The following is an 18537-nucleotide window of genomic DNA, read 5'->3' as shown; positions in this document are numbered from 1 at the left end:
AAAAAAAAAAGTTTTCCCCAAAACAAAAGGCCAGTCCCAGATGGATTCATAGTGAATTATTTCAAACCTTTAAAGAGAACTTACTACCAATTCTTTCAAGATTTTCCAGAAAATTGAAGAAACAAAAATATTCCCAAACAGCTTCTAAAGACAAATATCACTTTAATACCCAAAGCAGACAGATATCATGAGAGCGAGTGAGAGAGAGAAAAATCGAGAGAGAGAGAGAGAGAGAGAGAGAGAGAGAGAGAATTATAGACTGACATCCCCGATGAACACAAATGCCAAGATTCTCAATAAAATTCTAGCAAGTAGAGTCCAACAACTTATCAAAATGATTATATGCCATGACCAACTAAGATTCATTCTGGGGATGCAAGTATGGTCCAACATTCACAAGTCATTATACTGTATCAATAAAAGAAAAAATAAAAACTACATAATCATATCAATAAAAGCAGAGAAATTATTTGACAAAATCTCACACCCATTTACGATAAAAAAAATAAAACTTAAGAAAATGAAAGTTGATGAAACTTTCCTCAAAGTAGTCACGACCATCTACACAAGCCCATAGCAAGCATTATTCTCAATGGTGAAAAACTAAAACCTTTCCCTCTAAGATCAGGCACAAGATAAAGGTGCCCACTCTTTTTTTTTTTTTGCTTTTATGTCACACATGGTGATGCACAGATGTTACTCCTGGCTCATGAATTCAGGAATTACTCCTGGCTGTGCTCAGGGAACCATATGGGATGCTGGGAATCAAACCCGGGTCAGTCGCATGCAAGGCAAACACCCTACCCGCTGTGCTATCACTCCAGCCCCAAGGGTGCTCACTTTTGCCACTTGTATTCAATATAGTACTGGAAGTACTTGCCATATCACTTAGGCAAGAAAAGATATCAAGGGCACCCAGATAGAAAAAGAAGAAGTTAAGCTTTCACCGTGTGCAGATGTCATGATACTAAGAAAATCCTAGACCCTACAAAAAAGCTCCTAGAAACAATACATTTGTAAACTGGCTGGTTATAAAACCAACACACAAAAGTCCATGGCTTTCTTATGCACAATGAAAAAGAAGAAAGAAACTTAAAAATAATAAAACATTCACAATCGTGCCTCATAAAGTCAAGTCCCTTGGAATGAGCTTTACTAAAGAGGTTAAACTCTAGACAAAGAAAACTACAAAACACTACTTCAAAACATAAAAGAGGACACAAGGAAATGGAGATATATTCCCTGCTAATGGATTGGGAGAATTAACATTCTCAAAAGGTAATACTCCCCAAAACAATACACAGATTCAATGCAACTTGATCTGTAAAGATATCCATGATATGTTTTTCAAAGAAATAGACCAAACACTCCTGAAATTCATATGGAACAATAAACCCCCATGAATAGCTAAAGCAATCCTTGGGAAAAAAGATGAGAGACATTACCTTCCCCAACTTCAAACTGTACTGTAAAGTAGTAGTGATTAAAACAGCATGGTATTGAAACAAAGACAGACCTGCAGATCAATGGAATACAGTTGAATATCCTGACACATTCCCTCAAATATATAATAATTGAATCTTTGATAAAGGAGCAAGGAATATGAAGTAGAGCAAGGAAAGCCTCTTTTACAAATGGTGTTGGGAAAACTAAGAAGCTACATCTAAAAATATGAACTCAGACTTCTATCTAACACCATGCACAAAAATCAGATAAAAATGGATAAAGATCTCAACAACAACATCAGACCTGAATTCATAAGATACATAGAGGAAATGTAGTCAAAACACTACATAACATTGAAGCTAAAGGCATCTTCAAAGATCAAACATCATTGACCAAACACGTTGAAGCAAAGATATGCAATTGGTAGCACTGTACTGTAGCACTGTCTTCCCATTGTTCATCGATTTGCTCGTGGGCACCAGAACGTCCCCGTTGTCAGACTTGTTGTTACTGTTTTTGGCATATAGAATACACCACGGGGAGCTTTCCAGGCTCTGCTGTGTAGGCAGGATATCTTCGGTAGCTGGCTGGGCTCTCCAAGAGGGATGGAGGAATCGAACCTGGGTCGCCGCATACGAGGCAAATACCCTACCCGCTGTGCTGTTGCTCTAGTCCTCCATGTAATTGGTACTATATTAAATTAAAAGGTATCTGCACCTCAAATGAAACAATGACCAAGACACAAAGACAGCCAATGAAATGAGAGGTATAGGTTATTAACCCAATACCTCTCAGATAAGTTGTAAATATCAGAGGTATATAAGCCACTGGTAGAAATTTACAAGAAAAAATATCCAACCCCATCAAAAAATTGGGAAAAGAAATCAACATAGCTTCCTTAAATAAAAAATTAAAATGGCCAAAAGGCACGTGAAAAAATGCTCTGCATCACTAATCACCAGCAAGATGCAAATCAAAATAAGAATAAGATATCATCTCACACCACAGGGACAGGCACACATCCTAACCAGTGCTGACAAGAATGTGGGGAGAAAGGGACTCTCATTCATTGTTGGTGGGAATACTGACTAGTCCCGTTTTTGTGGAAAACAATATGGACATTTCTCAAAAAAGTAGAAATTGAGCCCCCATTTGAGCAAGCAATACCACTTTGGGGATTATACCAGGGGGGCCCAAACACACACAGCAGACACATATTGTCTACAGTTCTCTGTTTATCACAGCACTATTCACAATAGTCAAAAACTGGAAACAAGCCAAGTATCCAATAACAGATGAGTAGATAAAGAAATTGTACTATATCTACCCAGTGGAATACTACACAGTTTATAGGAAAACTGAAGTCACGAAATTTGCTTATAAATGGACAGACATGGAAAGGACTATGCTGAATTGAATGAGTCAGAGGATATAAAATGACTGCACTCAATTGTGAAACATTAAGATAAAATAGTATGAAGTATGAGACTAATATCTAAGGCCAATAAAAAGGGCAAAAAAGATAAAAAGGTAAAACGGGTCAGGAAGACTGGCAATATTTGGAAGCTTGCCACAAGTGTGTGAAGGTCAAAGGGCAATTAGGATAGAGAAGGGAATAGTATGACAATAATAATTAGAAATGATCACTCTGGACAAGAACTAAGTGTTGAAAGTAGGTTAAGGAATATGCATGATAACCTTTTAGTATCTATATTGCAAACCATATTACCCAGCGAGAGAGAGAGAGAGAGAAAGAGAGAGAGAGAAAGAGAGAGACAGAGAGACAGAGAGACAGAGAGAGAGAGAGTGCCTGCCACAGAGGCAGGTAAAGCATGGGGGTTGGCAGGGGAGAACTCGGGACATTGGTGGTGGGAAATGTAAATTGAAGAAGGATGGGTATTGGAATATTATATAAATGAAACCCAATCATGAACATCCTTGTAACTGTGTACCTCACTGTGATTCAATTAAAAAATTAAAAATAAAGAAAATAGGATCTCTGCCGAGATGTGACCCAAGTGGCCACACGTGTGCAGCCTCTCCACTGCTGAATGACCATAATCCTGGAGGCCAGCTAAACTACTTTTTGTACCAGCAGCTTCTTGTAGAAATGTCTCTAGCCTTTGAACTAAGCCACGATGCCATGCCGCCCCAGGAGGGGAAAGGTCTTTCTCTCTCCGCTTTACCTTTCTGGGGCGGGGTGGGGGGATGGGCGGAGGGGGGGAAAGGCATGACAACGCCATCTTATAAGGACCACTAAAGAGATTGCAATGATGCAATTTCTGGCAGAAATTTCCCTGGTCTTAGTTACTAAAATACTAAAATACAGAAACCCAAAACCTCATAGCTCTTTATTCTCAGCAATGGAAAACAAATTATCAAATGCTTCCTTTTCAGCAAGTCTGATTTGGGGAGGGGGTTACTCCAAACAATACTAGTGAGTTTTTTTGTGGAAATATTGAATGTAGTCAAAGTAAAGAGAAAAGTAAAGTGAAAATTATCAGCTACATAGGCAGGGGGCTGAGGGTGGGAGGAGAAGTATACTTGGGTGCTTGGTGGTGGAATATGTGCACTGGTGAAGGGATGGGTGCTCTATCACTATAACTGAGACTTAAGCCTGAATGCTTTGTAACTTTCCACATGGTGACTCAAAAATAGAAAGAAAGAAAGAGAGAAGTAAAGAAAGAAAGAGAGAAGTAAAGAAAGAAAGAAAAACAAAAACAAACAAAAAATGAACATTGACCTAGAAAATAAAACAAATGTAATTTTAAAAGATTTGTTTCCTATTGCTCACTGTATTAGTAGCAAATTTTATAATTGAATCAGAATATTATGCAACACAGTTATGAAGATTGTAGCTAATGTAAAATGTCATCTGGTTAGTTACCATGTTACCCTGAAAAGTTTTGCATGTTTATAATACTTACTTTGTGCAGTACACAATGAATGAGATTTCATCTGTAGAAATAACTTTGCCTGCTTATATTTATATAAATTCTTACATTATGTAAACTGTGAAACAAAATACATAATCATGATTGTTGAAGAAATATATGAAATATTCATAGAAAACTGACAAAATTTTTAATTTCCTGGAAAAGATCTAGCTTTTCCAGCCAGAAAATATGTATATCTAGCAAATGTTCATCATCATGCTTGCAACATTTGAAATGCATACTTGTAGTAGTTGAGCCAGCTAAAAACAATTGAGAACTAATTTCTTTCTTTTGCTAGCATTCTACTGGGTGGGGATAATTTTTAAGCATTTGGCTTTCTACCTATAACATCACAACAGAATTTACTATTGAAGGTCCTTTCCTTGGAATATTTATTTGTACTTAGTTTGAGATAATCTAAACAGTTGGGATCTATTTCAGGATTCTCTGGCTCCAGCTGTACATACCTTTGCAAAGAAAGGAAGAAATTCTTGCTTAGAGCTGGATTTTTACTGCAGTTGCAAATTTTAGTTTACAAAACCAAGACATAACTGGTATTCCTGCACAAAGACAGTTTGGCCTGATTGTCTAGTTAAACAGAAGAAATCCCAACTGCTTATAAACTCTTTTCGTAGCATATGGGAATATCTCACTCTATTAAAAACGCCTAAAGTTTCAAATCAGGTTGTTTTAAAATACTATAAATTAATTTAAACAAGGAATATGTGTGCCACATTTTTAGGTTAAGTGCATTTACAATAGCCTTCATACTACTAACCCTATTAGCAAATTTGTTTAGTCTTAGTCTTGATTTCATTAAACCAAACTAGAAGACCTAAGGAAAAAACACATTATTAAAAATTAAAGATAATTAAGTAACAAACAAGGTTGAAATATCCATACAAACTTTAGAGTAATATGAATTGTATGAGAATAAAAATGCCAAACTCAAAGTCAGCCCTAAAGTGTTAATCACTTCTTAAATCATAGGAAATGGGATCCAAGAGGTCTTCTAACCCATTTTAGCACCCAGAGCAGCTTCTTACAGAAATGCATCTAGACTGTGAGCTGTGCTACAACTCCATGCCACCCGGGGAGGGACTTTCCCTCTCCAGCCTGTTTTTCTGTGCAGAAAATGGCGACAACATCCACATGGCGAGAGCCACCTCCTAAGACTTCCAACCCAGAGGTATGAGCTTTTCAGTGATGTGGCTCATAGGTGATCATGGGAAAGGGGCATTACCAGCACACCCTCGGCCCAGATAAGATCCGGAGCTGCCACGCACGAAACAGACCCTCTGCTCCTAAAGACTATGATCCGAGAGGTCTTCTAACTCATTTTGGCACCCAGAGCGGCTTCTTACAGAAATGCATCTGGACTGTGAACTGAGATAAAATATCAGAAATCCAGCAATGAAAAGAAATTATTAAATTATGCCTTTTCAGCAGGCCTGCCTGATTGTTGGGGGAAAATACCAAACAATAATAGTGAGTTCTCTATTGAAATATTGAATGTATCCAAAGTATAGAGGGAATAAAGCAAAGATCATTCGCTACTTAGGTGTGGGCTGGGTGGGAGGGGGGTATATTGGGGTTCTTGGTGGTGGAACATGTGCACTGGTGAAGGGATGGGGGCTTAATCATTATATGATTGAGACTTAAAACTGAAAGCTTTGTACTTTTTTCATGGTGATTCAATAATAATAAAAACTTAAAAAAAAATCATAGGAAATGGAGCCACCACCCACAAATCATCTAACTTAAGCTCTCCATCAGGTGTGTGAATCACCCTGGCTGGTCATCCATCCCTCTTGCCCGCATCCCAGCCCTCTATTTGAGGGAAGGCCCTTCCCAGCCTCTCGCTGGTACCCACATCCCCTTGTCAGCCACTGCCTCCACAGCACTGAACCTAAGCTCTCCATCCATCAGGTATGTGGACCCGTAGCATCATTCCCCCAACCCCTGCATCTGCCCAGAGGCATATCTTTTAAACTTCTAACCACAAAACCACGCAGATGCTAGCACATCTGTGTAAAGCAGTTACTTTGTCTGCACCCCACAGTTGAGGTGCTTGTTAACACAGGTCTCGCATATATCTCTCAATAAGCCACGGCAATACACAAAAATAGCCCAACGATAGGGGCAAAAACATATAAGAACACACAAAAAATCTCCAAAATGCAAAGGTCACTGGTAAAACAAGGAAGAAATTCACCAAGCCTAATGATTTTAGTTGTTATCCCAGATCACTCAATCAATAATAATTAACTCTATAACCTCTCAGATAAGAAATTTAAAGTGGAACTTTTAAGGATGTACAAGAAGCTCAAAGAAGCAATGGAACATATTGCTAATAAAATACAAGAGAATATAAAAGTAGAGGTGAGGAAAATGCAAACAAAAATACAAGCAGAAATGACAGACCTAAAAAAACTTGGTAGGTTAAATGAAAAACTCAGTGGAAGGCCTCAGCAACAGAGAAATAGCTACTGAGGACAGAATCAGTGAGTTCTAAGATGAGGTGCAGAGAATCTTCAGACAATAGCAGAAAATGGAAAGAATCCTCAAAATAAATCAACAGATGTCAAAAGAAAATCAAGATGAAGCCCAGAGAAATAGCATAAGAATCATTGGAGTTCCAGAGGGACAGGAGGGAAACCTTTATATAGAAGAATCTGTGAGACACATAATTGCTGAGACATTCTCAGAGTTAAAGACCACATGTGAACATATTCAGGAGATCCGAAGGGTACCAGCTAAAAGAAATCCAAATAAAGATACCCCAAGACACATCCTTATTAAAATGACAAAACACATAGACAGATAAAATTCTGAAAGTGGCAAGGTCAAAGAAAGAAATTGCCTATAAAGTATCATCCTTAAGAATCACAGCAGATTTACTTGATGAAACCCTAAGGGCCGAAAGACAGTGGTGGGATATAGTGAAAAAACTCAATGAGATAAATTCCTCACTAAAAAAATACTTTACCCAGCTAGACTCTCATTCACATCAAAAGGAACAACATACAGCTTCACAGACAAACAATAACTTGGGAACTTCATAGCCTCAAAACCATGGCTACAAGAACAACTAAACAGGCTACTTTGAGACAAGACAAGTCTCTCAAATACAACAAATTTTGGCAGAAAAATGGGACAAAACACCATAACAATAATCTCTCTCAATGTCAATGTGCTAAATGCACCAATTAAAAGACAGAGAGTGACAGGATGGATCCGAAAATTGAACTCAACATTCTTTCTGCAAGAAACTCATCTGACCAGTCAGCAAACACAGACTCAAAGTGAAAGGATGGAAAGCAATTCTACAAGCAAACAACTCCCCAAAATGTTGGAGTGGTCAAATTAATATCAGACTACATAGACATCAGATTGAAGAAGGTTACAAGAGACAGTGAAGGTCATTTCTTAATGATCAGAGGATCTATACACCAGGGAGAAGTCACACTCCTAAATTTTTATGCACCTAACAAGGAACAAGCTAAATACTTAAAATGTATTTTGCTTGAAGAATGACATTGATAGAAACATGATAATAGCTGGTTATTTCAACATTACTTTATCACCTTTTGATAGATCAACCAGACTGAAGCTCAGCAAAGACATACTTTATCTGAGGGAAGAAATAGAAGACAGGGATTTAGTAGATATATATATGGGACATTTCATCCCCCAAAAGCTTAATACACCTTGTTCTCAAGTGCACATAGAACTTTCTCCAAGATAGACCACACACTGGCCACAAAATGTACTTCCATAAAATTAATAGGATAAAAATTTTATCAATGATTTTTTCAGACCATGATGCACTGAAAATCAAAGTGAATCAAACTCAGAAGCAGAAATTCAAAACCAGACACTGGAAATTAAACAGCTCACTACTGAACAATGAATGGCTTAGAAAGGAAATCAAAGAGGAAATTAAAAAATTCCTGGAAACAAACTAGAATGAGTTACCAGACACAAGTTACCAGAACCTATGGGACACAGCAAAAGCTGTGTTAAGAGGAAAGTTTATAGCTCTACAAGCATTAGTCAGGAAGGAAGAGCGAACCCACATAAGTAAGTTAACCTCTCAGCTTAAGATCTTGGAGAATGACCAACAAAAGGAGCCCAAATTAGCCAGGAGAAAAAAATATAACAAAAACTTAGAGCAGAAATTAATGACATGGAAACCTGAAAAACAATCCAAAATATCAGTGAATCCAAGAGCTGATTCTTTGAGAAAATAAACAAGATTGATATACCACTGGCAAGACTCACAAGAAAAGAGAAAGACCCCTAATAAATAGAATTAAAAAAAAAGACATCACAACAGAACCCACAGAAATTCAAAGGACAATCAGAGATTACTTTGAAAAGCAATATACCATTAATTTATACAACTTATGAAATGGATAAATTCCTGGACTCCTATAATTTCCCAAAGCTGACTGAAGAAGAACTGAAATATATGAACAGACCTATCACTATTTAAAGAATTGAAATAATAATAAAAAGTGTCCTGAAAACAAAAGCCCTAGACCAGATGTATTAACTATGAATTCTTCCAAACCGTCAAAGAGGACCTACTCCCAGTCCTGTTCAAGCTTTTCCAAGAAATCAAAGAAACAGAAACACTTCCAAACACTTTCTATGAGGCTAATATCACCCTCATACAAAAGCAGAGACATAACAAAAAAAGAGAATTACAGGCCAATATCCCTGATGAATACAGATGCAAAAATCCTCAACAAAACACTAACAAATAGAATCCAACAAAACATCAACAATATTATCCACCATGTCCAAGTAGGATTCATCCTGGGGATAAGGTTGATTTAGCATTCACAAGTCAATCAACATAATACAGCATATCAATAAAAGGAAAGATAAAAATAAAAGAGACCGTGGTCTGATCCCATTTGGAATTTTGGGACAATAGCGACATCAGTCAGGCAAAACCTTTGATTAAATATGATGTGGTCAATTTTGTTGTGGAACTGTCCACCAGGAGACTCCCATGTCCAATATTTAGATTCGGCCTTCTGGAACTGTGAGTTATCATGGATGGTCTTGATCGACATGATGAACTCAGACAGTCTCTCATCATGTTCGTTCCATTCTAGGCCATGAGTACCAATGTGGACTTCTTCGGACAATCTTCTCAGTCCTACGTTGGCATTAAAATCACCGACAATCATCTTGTAGAAGATGTGGTCTTCTTTATAGAACTTCTCCAGCTCCATGTAGAACTTCTCAATTTCTTCTTCATCGTATTGGATGTTGGTGCGTAGATGACGAAGATAGAAACTGCCCGTGAGCCAAATCTGTTCAAGTGTAATCATCTGATTCAGGTTGTTAGGCATTCAAATGAATCAATACTCATGGCCAAGTTCGTGTTGACAAGGACACCAACACCACCGATGCCTCTGTTTTCGAATGTTTTGAGGAACAGTTCTTCTCCAGTGTCAAAAAATGGCATGATGTGATCGATGCCTTCTCGTCTCAGTCAGACCAATGATGTTGTACTTGATCTTCTGCGCTTGCACCATCAGGTCCTCGACAGATGCTTCCGATGCCAGCATATGTGCATTGAAAGTACAGACAGTCGTTTTAGTCTCTCTTCATTTTGGCAGTCTAGTTCTGCCTTGTATATCTTGTAAGAGCTTTAATTACTATGGTTGATGATGTATTGATTATAGACCTTCATGTAAAAATAAGGGTTAACTGCATAATTGACATGAAATATTTACAGCAAATATAAGAATATTGACTCAATACTATAAAGAAAAGAAAGCTCATTGAAAGCTTAATGTTAACTACAATAATAATAACAATGGTTGCAAGAAGTGGTTAAATAATCTTGAAGAGTAGAACTGGTGGAATTCCCTGATAGGTTGGGACCAGAAGGATAATGCATGGGTTAAGGTGCTTACCTTAACCAACCTGGATCAATTTCTGCTACTGATCATAGCCCCTTGAGCACAGCAGGAGCAACCCCTAAGCACAGAGCCATGAACAAGTCCCAAAATACACTGTGTTTGACACAGAAAAAAAAATCAAAAGGACAAAAGGTTTTGGACTAAGTGACTGGTGAGATGAAAATGTCATCTACTGGAAAGAAGTTTATAAGAGAAGGGGGTTGATAGAAGACAGGAATAAACTATGGTTTCTATTAGGAACACACAGATATTGGAAAGATGAAAAACTAAAACTGAGAAATATTAATTAGTAAGATGTAAGAAAACCCTAGTATATATTAATGTATTCAAGGTAAGGACAGAAATGTGAAGAGGGAAATGTGTCAAATCCTGTCAAGTCAGACCGGGAATTCATAAGATTTACTATAGAGAGGAAAAGAGAAAAAAAAATCGTTATAAGCATAATTAAAGTCACAAAAGACAATAATGAATGAATCTTGCTTACAATATGTAGTGGTGAATAAGCATCTAGGCAACAGATGTCCTTATAATTCTACAAATATAAGCTTCCACAATGTTCATCTTTTTTTCCATTGATTAATATCTAACCTTGAAGGGTGGACCCGATATTTAATTCATAAAATATAATTTTAAATGTAGAAATATCTTGGGCTAATTCTCTTTAGAAATTCACTTTAACAAAGTGGGAGTTTCATTATATAATTCATGAATCACCATGGATTTTCCAATTTGTTTGAAGGTTGTATCTTTCTCATGAGAAGAAAAATAGGGAGAAAAATGTATTCTCTAAATATCATCGCATTCATCAGAAACTGAATTAGTCATACAGTAGGTGTTACATAGGTAGTATTTTCCTAAGTAATGGATTCATATTTATATTTATATGATATAATTGTATACATAAACATGCTTTTGTCACAGTGTATATCTGCAAATCCTTTTGTTTCAATCCTTCAGTTTCTAGCTTGTTTCAAAACAGCATATTATTATGATAAGAATTGCTGTATTTTCTTTAATTTTCACTACAAAACTGAGACCATATAAAAGAAAATGCATGCATCATTGTACATTGAGATGTGGTCACCGAATATTTTATTTGTACTTGATTTTCCCGTATCATACTCATAATAAATTCGTAATGCAAAATTTTAGCAAAAGATGAGCTTTTTTCTTGAAAATTTGATATTAATTTTATATTCTAATAGCAACTCATGAATGTTATTTTTCCTCAATGCTCATGAAATTTGAATATTATCTCTTTAAGGAGAATTTGAGTTTCTGTGATATTTTATTTTGTATTTTTTTAGGCATGAAGGATATTTTATTATGTTTGTTTTGGACACACCAATATTTTTCTATAAAACATGCCCACATCTTTTATTTTTCATTTTAAAATATTAGCATGTTTTTGCTTTGATTTACATGAGCTTCTGATAATGAATATAGCATTTTATCTCTCAGGTTCCAATTTAATCAATTATTTTTCAGTACTGTTTTGACTTTAGGGATTTTTTAAAATTCATTTTAAAGTCACGTCTCTCAGTTCTTTCTTTATAAGTTGTTGCTTTAAGTTGGCATTTCTCTCAAATTTATTTTATAATGCTATACTTCCAGATTCAAAATTTCACATGTAACTGTGTTGTTTTAGGGTTATTTTACAGCATAATTTTAAACTTCTTATTCTATTATATAGCTAGAGTTTTCTTTAACGTATTTACCAATATACCTTTTTCTGACCAAACAAGATATACTAGGGGAAAAAGTAGATCAAACATATGTAATAAATAATTAGTTTTCTTCCCTCTCTCTTCCCTGTTCGAAATCAGTTTCTTTTGTGGAATGTTTCACTGTAGCACTGTCGTCCTGTTGTTGATCATTTGCTCGAGCAGTATACTTTATTTATTTATTTATTTATTTATTTATTTGCTTTTTGGGTCACACCTGGCGATGCACAGGGGTTGCTCCTGACTTTGCACTCAGGAATTACTCCTGGCGGTGCTCAGGGGACCATATGGGATGCTGGGAATCGAACCCAGGTCGGCCGCTTGCAAGGCAAACGCTGATAGCACAGCCCTACCCGCTGTGCTATCACTCCAGCCCAAGTATACTTTATTTATTAAAGAAATACCAAATATTAGAACTTCAACAAATGTAACTAGAGTTAATTTTGTCATATAGTTAAAATAGAAAACAAATTCTTTAGGATGAGAGAGAAACTAGAAACTATAAAATACAAAATGTTTGCTATTTTGTCTAAAGTTAATTAAGCAATAATTTAATTATTATTTTGTTAATCTGGTGACCACACCCGATAGCATTTGTGGGGGCTGCCAGTGGTTTATGTAGTCATAGAAGGCCAGGGATTACATATTCAAGAAATAGTATTATTTTAAATGAAAACAAAATTTTAAGTACAGGACATGTGTTGCCATTTGAGCCACGTCTGACTGTATCAACTTTAGCTTTCAGAACTGTGATTTTTGGTACCCAATTCCATGTTTATATTCCAGCAGAGAAGCCAAATGGAGTTCCATGTAACGCTGATGAACATTTTAGATAACACATTTTTAGTAACTACCCATTTTTTTACAGTTAAAGTATGTATATTTAGAGTTATTTTTGTTGGTTAGTGGTGTCTCTTTTATGAGTGTGTTTAAGGAAAAATTGAAAAATAAAATACATAAGAAAATGTAAATTTGGAGCGCGAATCGGACCCTCTGCGCCTAAAGACTTTGATTCCAAAGATGTAACACATTCGGGCATCCAGCACAGCATCCGAGAGCGATGCACTGGGACACCAAACTGGGCTACAACTCTGTGCTGCCAGGGGTGGATTTTTTTTGACTCCCCACCCTGTCTTCCTGCACGGAAAGCGGCAGGCTGGCGGCACCCATGTGGCAGGCGCCATCTTCTGTGACTCCAGACCCACAGGTATTCGGATTTTACTTTGGGGGCTCCCAGGAACTCATGGGAAGGGGGCGTAACCGGCACGCCCTCGGCCCAGATAAACCCGGAGCCGCTGAGTGCTAATCGGACCCTCTGCGCCTAAAGACTTTGAATTCAGAGACTTCTTACAGCAATGCACTGGGACTGTGAGCTGGGCTATGTAATTTCTGGCAGAATTTTCCCTGGACTTTATACAGAAATCCAAAACCACGCGGACGCTTCCGCGTCCGCGCGACTTAACATTTATAATTGTCAGCAATGTGAAACAGTTCCATTTGAACAGGTCTGACTTCGGGGGGAAACTCCAAATAATAACAGTAAGTGTTTGTTGAAATATTGAAGGTTTTTAATGTAGCAGCCACCTCTGGACTGTGAACTAAGCAAAAGCCCCACGCTGGCCGACGCGGCATGGCGTACACCATACTATGAGGCGCAGGAAGGGGGATGAGGGGGAAAAAGAAAAAAAAAAGGGAAAAGGAAAAAGAAAAAAAAAGGGAAAAGGAAAAAGAAAAAAAAAGAGAGAGAGAGAGTTGTGTCAACTATAGTGAGTTTTGTGTTGAATTATGGAATGTAATCAAGGTAAAGAAAAAATGAAGTGAAATTCATTAGTTATATAGTAGGGGGTAGGGGGTGTGGGCGGGGGGTATACTGGGGTTTCTGGTGGTGGAATATGGGCACTGGTGAAGGGATGGGTGTTTGAATATTGTATTACTGACATATAAACCTGAGAACTTTGTAACTTTCCACATGGTGATTTAATAAAAATTTAAAAAAAAAGAAAATGTAAATTTATCTTTAATACAATTATACTGAAACCAAAAATCTGTAGGCTCCTGAAAATATAAAAATTTAAACTTGATTTTGTGGTTTCTTTTCTGATGAACAACCTAAGGGAACAGAGTCTTTGGTTAGTAATACTACAGATCTCTATTTTAGCACTTACATTGACTTAAATTTATTTTAAATTCCACATGTACAGCTGAAAATATAGCACAGTAGGTAAGGTGCTTTACTTGTGCACACCAGTATCAATTATACACACACCATATGATCTCAGAGCCAGGCCAGGAGTGATTTCTGAGTGCACAGCCAGGGGTAACCCTTGAGCCTTGCTGAATGTGTCCTCCTCCGCCCCATTCCCCATGACCCTTTGATTTTGTCCTATAGTACTCAGGATTTTTCAAGGCATAAATATGTAGTAGAGAGTTTTACGTAGAAAAATGTGTTCCGAATGGACTGTAATGATGCCTTCCTACCAGGTACTGTTGTTCCCAATGGATGCCATCAGAGCTCTGTCCCTCTCCTAACTTGTTCCACTCAGCATGCTATGTGTATGTCCATCAGTTTTGAATTCTCCACCAAGCTCTACAATTTCCCTTGAGGTGTACTTGTTTGTCTGCTAAGTGTTCCCATATACACAAGTACAGCAAATGTTCCCATATACACAAGTACAGCCAGTACAGCAAGGCCAATGGGTTGGCTAGGGCAAAACAGAAAATAACGTGCTTTCTCTCATCAGGTTTCAATTGATTAAAATAAGCACTGAGTAATATGCTTAGGCCTCAAAAAATTATAAATTGGGCTTTCATACAATGCAATAATACCACTTCTGGGATTATACCCTGGGAACCCCAAAACACACAGCAGTAAAATCATTTACACTTCTATGTTTACTGCAGCATTATTCACAATAAACAGACTCTAGAAACAAGATGAGTGGATAAAGAAACTGTGGTACATCTACACAGTGGAATACTATGTAACTGTTAGGAAAATTGAAGTCATAAAATTTGCTTATAAATTGATGGACATTGCAGTATCATGCTGAATAAAAGGAGTTAGAAGGAGAGGGACAGACATAGAAAGGTTGCAATCGTTTGTGGGATATAAAAACAAAAACAGTATGAGACTAAGATCCAAGGACAGTAGAAACTGGGGCCGGGAGGACTGGTACAGGCTTGGAAGTTTATCACAAGTTTGTGGGAGGGAGCAAAGGCAGTTATGATAGAGAAGGGGCCACTATGACAATAATGACAGTAGTAGTTGGAAACTATCACTCTGGACAAGAACTGAGTGCTGAATATAGGTAAAGGAATATACCTATAAGAAAAGTAAAATTTCAGTACTTTTATTGCAAATGACTGAAACCCAATTGTGAGCAACTTTGTAACTTCATATCTCATGGTAAGTCAATAAAAACTAAATCAATTTAAAAATATATTTCTTAGGCCTTTAACATCTGATAGAGCCTCTCTTGAAACAACTCCTTTTCTTAGTATCTCTTGTAGATTTTGATTTTTTTAAATGTTTAATGTCATCAGAGAAAGTATATATTAAGCATTTATTAAACTCATATTCTTTCGGGACTTAGGCATATGGCAAATAAAAGCAGAGCAAGAAAGGTGTGTTAGTGAATCAGGACTCCTGAGCTCCAAGTCTTTCTCACCAGGTTTGATCAGATCTTGTCCTAAATGACTTTTCAACTGTGAGTTTTATGCCATAAATATGCAATTGTTTCTTAGTGACAATACTTATATCTGTAGATGGTCTAAATCCGGTTTTTGAAATGAGAACAGAGAGTGAGAAATAGTAGGTTGTGTAGGGCACTTGACTTGATGGTGGCATGCCCAGATTTGGTTCCTAGCCCCTGACATGGTTCCCTAAGCTTTCTAGGAGGGATTTCTGAGTACAGAGCAAGAAGAAGCCTGCATCACCACCAGGTGTGGCTGAAAAGAAAAAAAGAAATATGACATCTTTCATTCTAGTTGTACCCATTTGGATCACCTCTCTAAATTCTAAATTCTATCACTTTATAAGCAAATGATTTCTAATATTACTAAGAGCCACTCATTGTTTTATAAGTCAGTTTCTAGGTACAGTGGTGCAGTAAAAATTCATAACTAGTTAATAAGATTCCTTATGGAGAAAATATACATTGGTGTGTTTGATCTATGTGATGTGCTCATTAGTGGAAATAGAGAACTGGTAGGTAAATGTGATTTATAACACTGTACTAATCTTAATATAGTGAAAAATGTTTTGTTGTAGTAATAACTCCTATTTTATTAATCCAATTAAAATAAAACATTTAATGGGTGTGTGGGAGTGGGGTTAATTCATACTTTTCTTTTGCTTATCTACTTTTATTAAAGGGCCATGACTTACAAAGTCATGACCCCTTCATAAAGTTATTTGTAGTTGAGTTTTAGGCATACAGTATTCCAACACCAGTATCAACTTACCTCCATCAGTATCCCCAGGTCCCTTTTACCTTACCACCTCTAGCCTGCCTCCTTGACAGGCAAGATTTTAAGTTCGGCTGCTATATTTTAGTTCTCAGACTGTCAGATTTATTATTTCTGTAGTTCAGATATATAGATATACCACTAATATGTCCAAGGTTCATACACCCTTCCCTCCTTAACTTCCCATCTGCTTGTTCTTACTCCCGCCCCTCCCACCTTCGTTCCTTCCCTGTCTTTCTCAGTCCTACAATGTAAAGACCATGGTTATCTAGGTACTCCATTTGATATCTTGTATACCCTGTCTTATCATTCTATATATAATAGATAAGTGAAATATCCTCTATCTGTCTTTAGTTTCTGACTTCGCTTACCATGAGAAGTTATTAAGCGTCACCTGCACTTTATTGTTGTCAGCATAATAATTACTGTGGTTACCTGTGGTTACCTTCCTTTGGGGGCACACCGAGATCTGTTCAGGGATTATAGTGTGGTAAGAAATCACTCCCCACAGTGCTCAGGGGACCATATGCAGTGCTGGGAATTGAACCCAGGTTGGCTGTGCATAAGCACCTTTCGTGCTGTATTTCTCTTCAGCTGTCACTTTTATCACTTGTCTTCCCATTGATCTTCGATTTGCTCGAGCGGGCACCAGTAATATCTCCATTTGTCCCTGTTGCGTGCTAGTGTAGCCCAATGGTATCTGCTCACTACAGGAACAGGAAGAGCCTCAAAACATTCATTCAGGGTTTTGATGAAAATGTCTGACCATCTCGTTGGTAGGCGGCCACGCAGTCTTTTGACGTCCTGTGGAACCCAGTCTGTAACAGCTCTTGTCCAGCGGTCATCTCTGAATTGCATTACATGTCCAGCCCATCTAATTTTTTATGCCTTGGCAAATGAGACAGCATCCCTGATTCTTGACCGTTGACAGAGGTCGGAACTCCGGATTCCTTCTCTCACTTGAGTGAGATGTGATACTCCTAGCATAGCTCTTTTGATTCCTCTTTAGGATACTTGAATAGCATTCTCATCCTGTTTGCGTAGGGCCCAGGTCTCTGAGACATACATTACTGCAGGAAGAATGGTGGAATCAAAAAGATGTGCCCAGAGCCGGAGATCCTTCATCCTCTTAACCACTTCTTTGACACTCTTGAAGGCGTTCCACACTTGCTCTCTTCCTCCTGTGCAGTTCTGGCACCAAGTCATTTCTCATGTTGAGTTCTCAACCCAGGTACACATAGCTGCTGCACTCGGAGATGTTTGTTCCATTGAGAGCAAATGGAGTGCCAGGAACTAGTTCATTTTTCATGAGCATTGTCTTGTTGAGGTTCAGCTGCAGTCTGACCTTTCCACATTCACGGTCGAAGTCAGCCAGCATTTGCGCTGCTTGGCTAATGTTTGGTGTTATGAGAACGATGTCATCAGCGAAGCAGAGGTGGTGTAGTTGCCAACCATCTATCTTCACTCCCATTCCTTCCCATTCCAGTTGTCGCATGACGTTCTCGAGGGTGGCACTGAAGAGTTTCGGTGAAATGGTATCACCCTGCCGAACCCCTCTCTTTACCTCAATGATCACTTCCTTGTAGAATGGTGAGATCCTGGTGGTGAATCCGTAATACAGATCGCAGAGGATCTTGATGTACTGAGTTTGCACTCCCTGTTTGGCCAGGGCTTCGATGACCACCTCAGTCTCAACAGAATCGAAGGCCTTTTTTAAGTTGATGAACGTTAGACAGAGCAGCATCTTGAACTCTCGCAAAATTTCAATGAGCTTGGTCACTATGTGGATATGGTAGATTGTGCTGAATCCTTTTCGGAACCCAGCTTGCTCGCATGGTTTTTCTTCATCTAGTGTTCTGCCTATTCTATGCAGGATGACATAAGTGCACAACTTGTAGACGATGGACAACAGGCAGATTGGGCGATAGCTGCCGATGTTGTGGATGTCTCCCTTCTTGTACAACAGGACGGTTCTGCTGGTTTTCCAATGACACAAAACCTTGCATTCAGACAGGTAGC

At 37.8% G+C, this 18537-nt stretch overlaps 1 protein-coding gene across 2 annotated transcripts in view; it reads right to left on the bottom strand.

Annotated features, from left to right (window-relative positions):
- The window catches only part of PPP1R1C (protein phosphatase 1 regulatory inhibitor subunit 1C), a 144403-nt gene that overhangs the window by 35070 nt on the left and 90796 nt on the right, over nucleotides 1-18537 (bottom strand). The gene's annotated exons all lie outside the window — the stretch shown is intronic.

The sequence above is a fragment of the Sorex araneus genome, chromosome X (genome assembly GCF_027595985.1).
Source record: "Sorex araneus isolate mSorAra2 chromosome X, mSorAra2.pri, whole genome shotgun sequence".
In the NCBI taxonomy this organism is placed as follows: Eukaryota; Metazoa; Chordata; class Mammalia; order Eulipotyphla; family Soricidae; genus Sorex; species Sorex araneus.
The sequence above is the reverse complement of the archived record's forward strand: the minus strand, read 5'-3'. Positions and strand labels throughout refer to the sequence as shown.